The 12,508-nt window shown below is 43.7% G+C and overlaps 1 pseudogene; it reads left to right on the top strand.

The window, feature by feature from the left end:
* The first annotated feature begins 9,857 nt into the window (after nucleotides 1-9,857).
* On the top strand, nucleotides 9,858-11,685 carry LOC147005699 (serine/threonine-protein phosphatase PP1-gamma catalytic subunit pseudogene; annotated as a pseudogene).
* The last annotated feature ends 823 nt before the right edge of the window (nucleotides 11,686-12,508 follow it).

Genomic DNA, 12,508 nt, shown 5'->3' with positions numbered 1-12,508 from the left:
TACAAAAAAGAAGACATAGAGGTGAGAAACCCTATGTTTGCAAGCCATGTGTTATTGCTTTGTCAGTCATATTCAAAGACAAAAGAAAACATAATGTAGACAAAATGCTGAGTGTATTTAATATGGTGAAGATTTTTGAATATTTCTAGAGTCTTCACAATGAAAGAATCCATACTGCAAAGAAATTTAGGAATATACTATGGTGAAACCTTTTCAGATTTCCCAAATCTTCATCATTATGAATGAGAAACCCATGAATGCATTCAATATTGGGAAGCCTTTAAACATTTCTAATTCTTCATCATCATGAAAATAATCATATAAAGGAGATCAAGGGGATACAAGGCATGTTTCTAATTGTCTTGCTTGAGTTACAGTCCTGACATCCTTTGGTGATAAATATCAATTTGGAAATTGTGAGCGGGATTAAACCCTTTCCTCCGCAACTGCTTCTTGGTCATGATGTTTATGCAGGAATAGAAACCTGACTAAGACAAATTGGTATCAGGAGTGGGGTATTCAGGTGACAACCTGACCATATTTTGGGAGGACGGTAGAAGGACTTTGGAACTTTGGGCTAGAAGATCCATTCTGTGTTAAGAATTCTGTGGGATGTTGTGTAGGAGCTTGGAAGATAATGTTGAGAACTGTGCAGAAGATGGAGGCCTGGCTTGTGAAATTTCACAGGGAAAATTAAAGCCTCTTTTCAGTGCCATTGTTACTTTGTGAAGATTCTGTGGTTCTGGTTAGCTGGAGCTGAAGAATCAGCTGTGGTGAACAGGATACCAGAACTTCTAGAGTGAAAACTTTGCATTACTGGGACTATTGATGCTGGTTAGCTGGAGCTAAGAAATTAGCAGTGATTAAGAAGAAACCAGCATCATTGAGTTGGCATCTTCTGGGAAGTGTTTTCTGAGAGCATATAGACAGTGTTCTAGAGATAGTAAAGGTTGTACCTTGTGCTGTGCCTGGACTTGGTAATGTGTTAGAGTTACACACATGGTACTGGTTTTGAAGGCATGAAGGGATAATGCAGAGCTGCTGATGCCCTGCCCTGTGAGAGGCCATGGAAGGCCATTGGTGAAGGTGCAAACTCAGGTGAAATTGATGGTCCAGTACTGAAGAGATCATGCAGTGTTTTGGAGTTTCGAGGTCCACAAATGACCAACAACAGCAGCAAGTGTAAAGTACAGTCATCTGGAGCCTAGAGGACAAGCTGTGTGCTACAAAGGACAGGGCTGGAGAAGTGACCCAAGCCCTTGTTGGAGCCCAAAAGTTCGTGAGTTGGATCCCAGACATTGGACAGTTGGAGTTTAATTTTTGTTTTTGATTGTGACTGTTTGCTAATATTTTTCCCTCTTGAAGGGAGAAAATATTTTAGTGGATTACATAGTTAATAGACTTTTAATTGTAAAAGGCTTTGGATTTTAAAGGATATTGGATATTTTAAAATGATTGAACTTTACTATGTAAAGACTGTGGGACTTTCAAAGTTGCTTAGAACTTAGGGATGAATAAGAAACTAAGGGCTGAGGCTTAGTTGTGATGTGTTTGTGTGTCAAGGTGATAAGGGGTCAATTGTACTGGCTAGTTTTGTGTCAACTTGACACAAGTTGGCGTTATCACAGAGAAAGGAGCTTCAGTTGGGGAAATGCCTCCATGAGATCCAGCTGTAAGACATTTTCTCAATTTGTGATCAAGGGAAAAGGCCCCTTGTGGGTGGGAACATTTCTCTGCAGTGCTAGTCTTGGGTTCTACAAGAGAGCAGTCTGAGCAAGCCAGGGTAAGCAAGCCAGTAAAGAAATATCCCTCCATAGCCTCTGCATCAGCTCCTGCTTCTTGACCCGCTTGAGTTCCAGTCCTGACTTCCTTGGTGATGAACAGCAAGCAGTATGAAAGTATTAGCTGAATAAACCCTTTCCTCCCCAAATTGCGTCTTGGTCATGATGTTTGTGCAGGAATAGAAACCATGAATAAGACAAGGGGTATAAGATGTGGATTGTAAAAAAAATATATAAGAGATCAGACAATAAAGAAATGAAGAAATAAAATTTTTTTTTAAAAAAGGAGGGACAGACAGAAATATTCCTTCCAAATTTTAGCTTCATTTTCACACCAATCAGGATTTAGGGATAGGGGCTTATGTAGTTTACAGTGTCAACTGTTATAGAATATGGGTGTTATAGTTTAACCAATGATATGGATTTGTTCTTTGGTGGTAAAGTACAGGTCTTATGTTTAGAGTCGCACAATGAAAAGCAGAAAGCATTGTTAGAGACAGTAATGTTTTCAAGAAGAAAATATGAGTAAAGTGAGGTTGGATCTCCACAAGATTCCATGCCTAGAAACTTGAACTTAGTTTCACCATAAGTAAATCCAGGGTAATAGCAAAAAGGCAATACTTAGGGCTTGGTGTTTGGTTTGGTTTAGTTTTCTGCTTATTCCCAATTATGTATTGGTTCTCATGCTACTCCTGTAAAATTGTTCCCAAATTGCATGATAATCCCGTAATGGGACACTGAGATTCCCTGCCCCAAGCTGATTGTAAATGGGAAACAGAAGTGCCAGTAGCCAAAGGGTAGGCAGGAGAAAAAGGCAGGACTTTTGGATTCATGGCAAGGAGAACAAACAAGATCTCCATACCAGTAAAGGAATTGGATACCAGCTTGAGAGCTGAGAAAGACAGAATACCAGCCACATAATAGATGGGGAAGAGTAACCCCAGTGTTCCCTCCTCTGATTGATTCTGGGGTAGCAAAGATGGGCTATAGATTTAGGAAATTAGGTGTATCACAGGGGAGCCAAGAGCAATGTGGATGTTTGGGAGTGTCCCAGCCAGTGAGCTGATTTGGATATTAAATATAGCTGTTTGTCTTTCATTTCAGACTGCAAAGCACTTGAAAGCTGAGCTAGGAACTTGCACAGGTGGCATCCTATAGTAGAGCAGAGTAACCAACTGAGTCTACAGAAGGCATCACACCTATAGCTTGGAATGCAGTATTAAAAACTAATTGGACATTCTCAAATGAAAAACAACTGCTAAGATGTGAAATTAAGAGATGAGGAAAATTGGATTCTTAGCAGAGTCACTGGTTTTGCTGAGCCATCTGATTCCTCACCAAGCTGGGCAGGTTCACAACTAAAACAAAAGTTGAACTGAATGGGTATGCTTAATTCTTGGGTTTCTGGAATGAGCTGGGTCTCAGCAAAATCCCCCAAGCTGATCCAGACATCCTTGTTAGTCTGGATTTACCAGGAACTCTTCTTAAAGATTTCTGTCTGTCTTAGATAGTTTGAGCTTGGAGGTGCAGTACAAAGAGACAGGCTGCCCAGAAAGCAGAGACAGAGGTAGATGGTAGAGGCTGCCTAGAGCTATAATCAGAAAAAAAGAATAGAGAGAAATCGATGAGATTTGTTTAATTTCTTTCTTTTTTTTTTTTTTTTTTTTCCCGAGACAGGGTTTCTCTGTATAGCTCTGGCTGTCCTGGAACTCACTTTGGAGACCAGGTTGGCCTCGAACTCAGAAATCCGCCTGCCTCTGGCTCCCGAGTGCTGGGATTAAAGGCGTGCGCCACCACGCCCAGCTTGTTTAATTTCTTTTAAGGATAAATGAGCAGGTAGTGATTGTTTATGAGTGTTTGAGGCGATCTCTGCTGAGGGCCCTAATGTTTCCAGAGGACTCTCCACATGACTGTCACACTAGCACACCCAGGTCCTTGAAATCACTGGTGAGTGGAGCACAACATAAGTTCCAAAAAATCCAGAGGTTCTTGTGATAGCAGTAACAGGGACAAAGGACAGCAGCCCGACAAGCAGCTGGGTCTAACTTCTGGTCAGCCCCTTTCTCCCGCCCCACCCCCCGCCCCCATGCCATATTCGGCATGATCTTGGCAGAGGATGCAAAGGTCCTCAGAGGACTTTCCATGCTGCAGGCCCACTAGCACACCCGGGTCCTTGAGATCACTGGTCAGTGGAATGCAACATCACTTCCAAAAATTCCAGAGGGTCTTGTGCTAGCAGCAACAGGGTCAAAGGACAAAGGCAGGCCCTTGCACATCCAGAATCTTGGGATCACTGAGACCAATTTATGCAAGAGAGTAAGTGGGCAGCAGAAGCAGCCAAGCTTCTTAGACAGGGTCCCTTCAGGCCTTGATCCTCAGCCAGAAGACAGACCTAACACCCAGAACCCTGGACACCTTCCCTGCCAGAGGAGAGTCAGCTCCAGGGAGGGCTCTGATCCCAGGAATTAGGATGTGGATATGAGCTCCAGACTTCTGTGTACATACTCTGCAACAGAAAAGCTTGCCTGCAGAGAATGTTCTGACCACTGGGACACAGGAGAGAGTTGGTCTCCCAAGAGTCCTGACAGAGGCTAAAGAATCACAGGAGGAACAAGCTCCAACCAGAGACAGCTAGAATATCTAACACAAGAGACTACCAGATGGTGAAAGGCAAAGGAAAGAATCTTACTAACAGAAACCAGGTCCACCTGGAATTATCAGAACCCAGTATGCCCACCACAGTGAGTCCTGAATATGCCAACACACCTGAAAAGCAAGATTCAGATCTAAAATCATTTCTCTTGATGTTGGTATAGGATTTTCAGAAGTGCATTAATAACTCACTTAAAGATTCAGGAGAACACTGCTAAACAGGTCGAAGCCCTTAAATAGGAAGCACAAAAATCTCTCAAGGAATTACAGGAAATCACTTTTAAACAGGTAGAAGACCTTGAAGAGGAAACATAAAAATCTCTTAGAGAACTACAGGAAAACAAAACCAAAGGGGTGATGAAATTGAAAAAAAACCATGCAAGATCTAAAAATGGAAGTAGAAACGATTTAAAAAACCCAGAGGTAGACAACTCTGTAAATAGAAACCAAGGAAAGAAATCAGGAACCTTAGCTGCAAGCATCAGCAACAGAATACAAGAGATGGGAGGGAGAATCTCAGGTACAGAAGATTCCATAGAGAACATGGTCACAACAATGAAAGAATATGCAAGGAGATCCTAACCCAAACATGCAGGAAATCCAGCATGCAATGAGAAGACCAAACTTACAAATTATAGATAGATGACAATGGAAAATTTCAAATCAAAGGACCAATAAATATCTTCAACACAATTATAGAAGACAACTTCCCTAACCTAAAGAAAGAAATGGACATGAACATACAAAGAACCTACAGAACTCCAAATAGACTGGACCAGAAAAGAAATTCCTCCCAACACATAAAAATCAGAAAAACAAATGCACTAAATAAAGATAGAATATTGAAAGCAGTAAGGGAAAAAGGTCAAGAAACATATAGAGGCAGGCCTATTAGAATTATATCAGACTTCTCACCAGAGACTCTGAAAACCAGAAGATCCTGGACAGATGTTATACAGACCCTAAGAGAACACAAATGCCAGCCCAAGCTACTATACCCAGCAAAACTCTCCATTACCACAGATGGAGAACCCTAAGTATTCCATGACAAAACCAAATTCACACAATACCTTTCCATGAACCCAGCCCTTTAGAGGATAATAATGGGAAAACACCAACACAAGGACAGAAACTAAGCCCTAGAAAAGCAAGAAAGTAAGCATTCAACAAACCTAATGGAAGACAGCCACAAGAACAGAATCTGAACTCTTACAACAAAAATAACAGGAAGTAACAAGTACTTTTCTTTATTATATCTTAATATCAATGGCTCAATTCCCTAGTAAAAAGACATAGACTAACAGACTGGCTACATAAACAGGACCCAACTTTTTGCTGCTAACAGGAAACCCATCACAGGGAAAAAGACAGACACTACCTCAGGGTAAAAGGCTGGAAAACAATTTTCCAAGCAAATGTTCTGAAGAAACAAGCTGGAGTATCCATTCTAAAATCAAATAAAATCAACTTCCAAACTAAAGTTATCAAAAAAGACAAGGAGGTGCATACATGCCCCAAAGCTGGGGACAGGTAGAGAAGGTAAATAGAACCATTAAAGAGACCCTAAACAAATTGACAGCGGAGACTAGCACTAATAATTAGATAGCTCTCCTACCCTTTGTGCTCTTCAGGGTTAGAAACACCCCTGGACAGTTTGGACTGACCCTGAAAGAATCTGAGAATTGCCTCTTACTCAGGCGTCGGGATAATAGCAGACCCCCAAGATATCACGAGAGACCAAGCGTGATGCAAACCACTGGAGCTCTATTGGGGGAAAGCCAGAGCTATGGGGACGACTCGTATCCCAGGCAGGGTTAGAGGAATCGACCCTGAGGTAAAAGGGTTTTCAGTTTTTATAGGTCCTTAAGGGGGAAAGGAGAAGGGGTGAAGTAGGGGATTTTCAGATCTAAACAATGTCTATTCTAAAATGATTGATTCCTCAAGAAATGGGTATGGGAGGGAAACATGGAAGGAGTCTAATGAAAGTGCAACAACTCCAGATTGGCCCCTACTGTGGTTGCTGGGGAGATTTTCCGACTCTTTCCCAGCAACCAATATAGCAAACAATATCACAGAAGCAAGGTAGTGAGGTGCAGCAATGGGCATACACCTTGTCAGAACATTGACAGACACACAGGTTTGAGGAGCAGCCAGAACATTGTGCACCCCTATTTTTCGAAATCAGTGAAGCTAGTTCTATTGACAATGAAATCTACTTTGCCAATTTCAGGGCTTCTGTGGCCTTTTACATTGTGTCAGGATCTTTCAACCCCTTATACATCACTCTATGGGGGGTTGGGTGGGGCTCCACTGGTAGAAATAGCCTCTGTACATAGTGCTGACATGCTGCTGTCCCAGCCTTTGTTCTCTAGGCTCAAGGAGCTCAAGTGGGTGAGACAGGTAGCAAAGAAGCAGCTCCAGAAGGCCTACTCAAGAGAAGGAGACTTGCAAGCCCCACATCGCTTCCAAGTTAGAGATTCGGTCTACATTAGACACCACCATGCAGAAAATCTTATCTTGTACTCTTGACCACCCTACTTTCTACCCTTATGGGACCCCTTTTGATTTTGCTTCTGCTTTAATTATAGGTCCATGTGTGTTATCGACTTTATTAGAACAAGAATTAGTGCAGTGTAGCTTTTAGTTTTGAGACAACAGTACCATGCCCTAAAGGATCAAGTGTGTCAGACAGAAGGAAGTGTCTAGTTCTAAGATTAAAACTACTAACAAGTAGAAATCGGGAATGAAAAAGTGAAACCCACCCTTTGGTTTGCCCCATTCTCCCCTTCCTTTCCCCAGATCAGCCTTTCTTTTTCTAATTAAAAAATTATTTTATGCCTGGCGTGGTGGCACACGCCTTTATTCCCAGCACTTGGGAGGCAGAGACAGGCAGATTTCTGAGTTCGAGGCCAGCCTGGTCTACAAAGTGAGTTCCAGGACAGCCAGGGCTATACAGAGAAACCCTGTCTCGAAAAAAAAAAAAAAAAAGAAAAAATTATTTTATTATTCTATGTGTTTGAATGTTTTGCCTGTTTGATTGTGTACTGCATGCATGCCTGGTTCCCTCATAGGTCAGTAGTGGGCAGTAAATCATTTGCACTGGGGTTTTAGACAGTTCTGTGCCACTGTGTTGGCACTGAGAATTGAATCCAAGTCCTCTGCAAAAGTATTCTTTGAGCCATCTCTTTAGCCTCTCTCTCTCTCTCTCTCTCTCTCTCTCTCTCTCTCTCTCTCTCTCTCTCTCTCTCTCTCTCTCTCTCTCTCTCTCTCCCCCTCCCTCCTTCCCTCCCTCCCTCCCCCCTCCATCCGTACCTGTCTCTGACTCTGTCTCTGTCTCTCTCTGTCTCTCTCTCTCTCTCTCTCTCTCTCTCTCTCTCTCTCTCTCTCCCTTTGTTTTTCGAGACAAGGTTTCTCTGTGTAGCCCTGGTTGTCCTGGAACTCACTCTGTAGTCAAGCCTGGCCTCAAAATCAGAAATGTGCCTGCCTCTGCCTTCCAAGTGCTGAGATTAAAGTTGTGTGCCACCACTGCCCAGATTTCCTAACTTCTCAATGCCTGTTTTTTTCCTTTATTTTTCTAAGTTCTTAATGGTTAGACTTCCTTTAAGTTCTTTATATATTCTATCTACTGATCTTCCAGATGAGCATCTGGCAGCAATACCTCTCCTGTTTTGTGGGCCCCTCCTCTTCACTCACCTGACAGGTCACTCTACAGAAGTTCTAGCTGCACGTGGTTCCCTTTGAAAGTAATTGCTTTCATCCTCTGCACCACCAGGGTCCTGTTTAGAAGTCCCACTCCCATACTTCTATGTTGATGCAGATTCTTTGCTGGTTCTGGTGCAGTCTTGGAGTGTGGGGTCGTGTGTTGATGTTTTTGATCCGACTGGGATTAAGTTCTGTGCAGGATGAGAAGATGTGGCCTTATTTTCCTAAATATTGATTGTCGGCTTTAGGGGAGCATGTAGGCATGTGTATTAGTTGGGGTATGTGTTTGTGTGTGTATTAATATGTATATGGAGATGTGTGTGTTTATGTGTATCTATGAGCATATGGGCGGGAGGGCATCTGTAAGTGTGTGTGGTGGGATTGCACATGCATGTGGGGGTGCATGTGTACATTTATGTGTGTCATCACCTGTGTGTGTACATGTGTTTGGGTTATATGTGTGCATGTGTGTATGAGCATATGGGGCAGTGTATATGTGCATGACTGTGTGTGAGGGAATGTGGGGTGTGTGTGTGTGTGTGTGTGTGTGTGGGCATGTGGGGAGTGGGGGTTTCATGTATGTTTGTGTGCGTTTGTGTGTGGTGTTCTACATGTGTAAGCAGGGGTCAGGTATATGGTTTGCCTTTGTGTGTGACCATGTTTATGTGGATGTATATGTGCATGTGTGGCTGTGACCATGTGGCTAGAGTACAGGCATGTGTGTGTGTGTTTGTTTCAGCATGTGGCAGGTACGTGTGCATGTGTGGTGTATGTGAGAGCATGTAAGTGTGGGTTCATGTGTAAATTTGTGTGTGTCTTTATCATAGATACTATGACTTCATGCAGTTATATGTGGATGTTCTATTCCAGTGCTTCAATCTGTGTCTTGTTATGTGTTAGTACCATGCTGATTTCTATTACTATAGCCTTGTCATATAATTTGATATCAGGTAAGGTGATGACCCTGTAATACCACAGAACACAGTGGTATTTTATTCAAATACAATCACAGGTATATTTTTATTAATAAGCTGCACTAAAATGAAGTTTATGAAGGCAAAGAAACCTTTCAAATAGTTTTATTTTGCTCCTGTTGTTTTCTGTCACCACCTGCTCAACCGTTCCCCCCCCCCCAAAAAAAAAAAACATTGAACAATACCTAAAGTCCCCGCAAGAGGGCAACAAGAACCTTCCTGACCCATGGTTACTCAGGGAGTGTGGGAGGGGGTTAATTGGCAAGCTAGCTCCGTGTGGAGAAGCCCCTGTCTTGTTTTCTTTGTACAAACACTGTCACTTTTGCCCTTGTCCTCTTTGAAGCCATTTTTCATCCTTTTTACACATTTCCCTGTAGTCTGCCCTCTTGGCACCAGCTCTGATGTCCCAACACTGAGGTGGGATCCTGGCTCCATGGCAGTGAAAGTTCATAGGATGTCCCGGGAGCCTCTCACTTGTCAACTAAGAAATTGGCTTTAGGTCAGGAGCTCATCCTGGATGATGATACAAACAAGTGACTAGTGGGCATTTGTTATTCTATGTTTCCCAGGGAGATGTTAAGGAACTTCTGTTCCTCCCAGATAGAGGATGTTGAGAGATAGGAGATGGCTTCATCCAAATATTGCTTGGCGCATCAGTGATATTTCTTGTTGCTTTGAATAAATATCCAACAAAAATATCTTAGAAGTATGGAAAGGAAAGTTTTATCTTGATTTGTTAGAGTCTATCATGGTGAGAAAGGCAGCATGGAAAGTGGGAGACAGGTGGGAGTGGGATGCAGATGGGGAGAGAGAGGCAGCGTTGAAAGTTGAAAGTAGGTGGTTCCCAGTGGCGAGAGGAGGAGGAAGCCCGGAGCGGAGCGGGGCGGCTGGGGGGGGGGGGTGGACCCGCCGCGGCTGCTGCTGCCACCGCCGCCGCCGCCACCACCGCTCGTGGGGCTCGTGGCGTGAGGAAGGAGGACGAGTGAGACCCCGGGGCGAGCGGGCGGCGGCGCCGCTGCTGCTGCTGCTGCTGCTGCGGGAGGGTCGGCGGCGGGAACGGCTGTTGGAAGTGAGAGGGTCCAAGCCAGGCAAGAATGTCCAGCTCCAGGAGAACGAGATCCGAGGACTCTGCCTGAAGTCTCGGGAGATCTTCCTCAGTCAGCCTATCCTTTTAGAACTTGAAGCACCACTCAAGATATGTGGTGACATCCACGGGCAGTACTATGATTTGCTCCGTCTGTTTGAATACGGTGGCTTTCCTCCAGAGAGCAACTATTTGTTTCTCGGGGACTATGTGGACAGGGGCAAGCAGTCCCTGGAGACGATCTGCCTCTTGCTGGCCTACAAAATCAAGTATCCGGAGAACTTCTTTCTTCTCAGAGGGAACCACGAGTGCGCCAGCATCAATAGGATCTACGGATTTTATGATGAGTGTAAAAGAAGATACAACATTAAGCTGTGGAAAACGTTCACAGACTGTTTTAATTGCTTGCCGATAGCAGCCATCGTGGACGAGAAGATATTCTGCTGTCATGGAGGTTTATCACCAGATCTTCAATCTATGGAGCAGATTCGGCGAATTATGAGACCAACTGATGTACCAGATCAAGGTCTTCTTTGTGATCTTTTGTGGTCTGACCCCGATAAAGATGTCTTAGGCTGGGGTGAAAATGACAGAGGAGTGTCCTTCACATTTGGTGCAGAAGTGGTTGCAAAATTTCTCCATAAGCATGATTTGGATCTTATATGTAGAGCCCATCAGGTGGTTGAAGATGGCTATGAGTTTTTTGCAAAGAGGCAGTTAGTCACTCTGTTTTCTGCACCCAACTACTGTGGCGAGTTTGACAATGCAGGCGCCATGATGAGTGTGGATGAGACCCTCATGTGTTCCTTCCAGATTTTAAAGCCTGCAGAGAAAAAGAAGCCCAACGCCACAAGACCTGTCACACCACCACGGGGTATGATCACAAAGCAAGCAAAGAAATAGATGTCACTTGACACTGCCTGGTTGGGACTTGTAACATAGCGTTCATAACCTTCCTTTTTAAACTGTGATGTGCTGGTCAGCTTGCCCAGGTAGACCTGTCTGTCGGGCCCTCCTGCATTTGATCACTGCTGGCACTTGCTGGTTATAGCAGCAAGCGAAGCACGTCATTCTCAAGAGAGCATTTTGTTTTGTTTTGAACCTCTGTTCCCTTTGCGGACAGCTCTGATGATGGTGTTAAGCTGTACACCCTGGCAGGCTATCCTGTCCGAGGAGAAAGTGTACAATTGATCTTTTTTTAATTTAGTATAAGTCATGAATAATGTAAATGCCTGTTTTCTTTAGGATATAAAGAGAGCCTTAGAGTGCGTGAGTCTCTACATGTAATTGTCATAAATGCATTCTGTTGATACAAACCACTGTGAACAATTTTTTTTCCAGTTTGTTTGAAAGGGACTGCTTTCCCTCATTGTCTTGTCATGTACAAACTAGTGTCTGCAGCTGTGGCAGCAGGAGTGACCTGCTGCCAGCCCTGCCCAGACTATCTGAAGCACACTCCCTCCCACTGCACATTTAATAACGATTAAAGCCATTCTTTTCAAAAAAAAAAAAAAAAGAAAGTTGAAAGTAGCCTGTCGTATTCCATCTGGGGTCCAAATAGATGAAGATGAAAGGTTTTCCTCTCACTTTCTCCTTAAGCTGGGCCACCAGTTGGAGGCATTCCATTTTGGGTGGCTCTTCACTGTTTTTGGAAGCTTCTGTCAAAACAACCAAACACATGCAGAACTGGGTCTCTTGCCCAGGAAGGGAAAGAATATTTTTTTTAATTAGGTAATTTCCTCAATTACATTTCCAATGCTATCCAAAAAGTCCCCAATACACTCCCCCCCTAGTCCCCCACCCACCCACCCCCACCCCTTGGCCCTGGCATTCCCCTGTACTGGGGCATATAAAGTTGGCAAGTCCAATGGGCCTCTCTTTCCAGTGATGGCCTACTAGGCCATCTTTTGATACAAATGCAGCTAGAGTCAAGAGCTCTGGGATACTGGTTAGTTCATAATAATGATCCACCTATGGGGTTGCAGTTCCCTTTAGCTCCTTGGGTATTTTCTCTAGCTCCTCCATTATTGTTCTTGTTACGAACATGGTTGACATAGTCAGCTACCTGCATCACTAACAAAGCCATCCAACATGAGTGATGTCTTGGGGGAGCTGAATCCCTGGGGTTTGCTACACTGATTGCAGGCTTCTCTACCAGAGAGTTTTCTCTCCCTCAGCAATCAGTTCTTCCTTATACAACTCCATTGAGACCCTTGAGTCCCATAACCTCCTTCTGAGTTATTTTCAGATTGGAGGTAGTGCCTGCTCATCAACACTGCTTTGAGCCACGCCAGGGTCAGTAGAGTAGGAATCTG

This window comes from Mus caroli, unplaced genomic scaffold, assembly GCF_978045245.1.
Source record: "Mus caroli unplaced genomic scaffold, Mus_caroli_1 scaffold_2, whole genome shotgun sequence".
NCBI classification, from domain to species: domain Eukaryota; kingdom Metazoa; phylum Chordata; class Mammalia; order Rodentia; family Muridae; genus Mus; species Mus caroli.
This window is presented reverse-complemented; position numbering and strand designations above follow the sequence as displayed.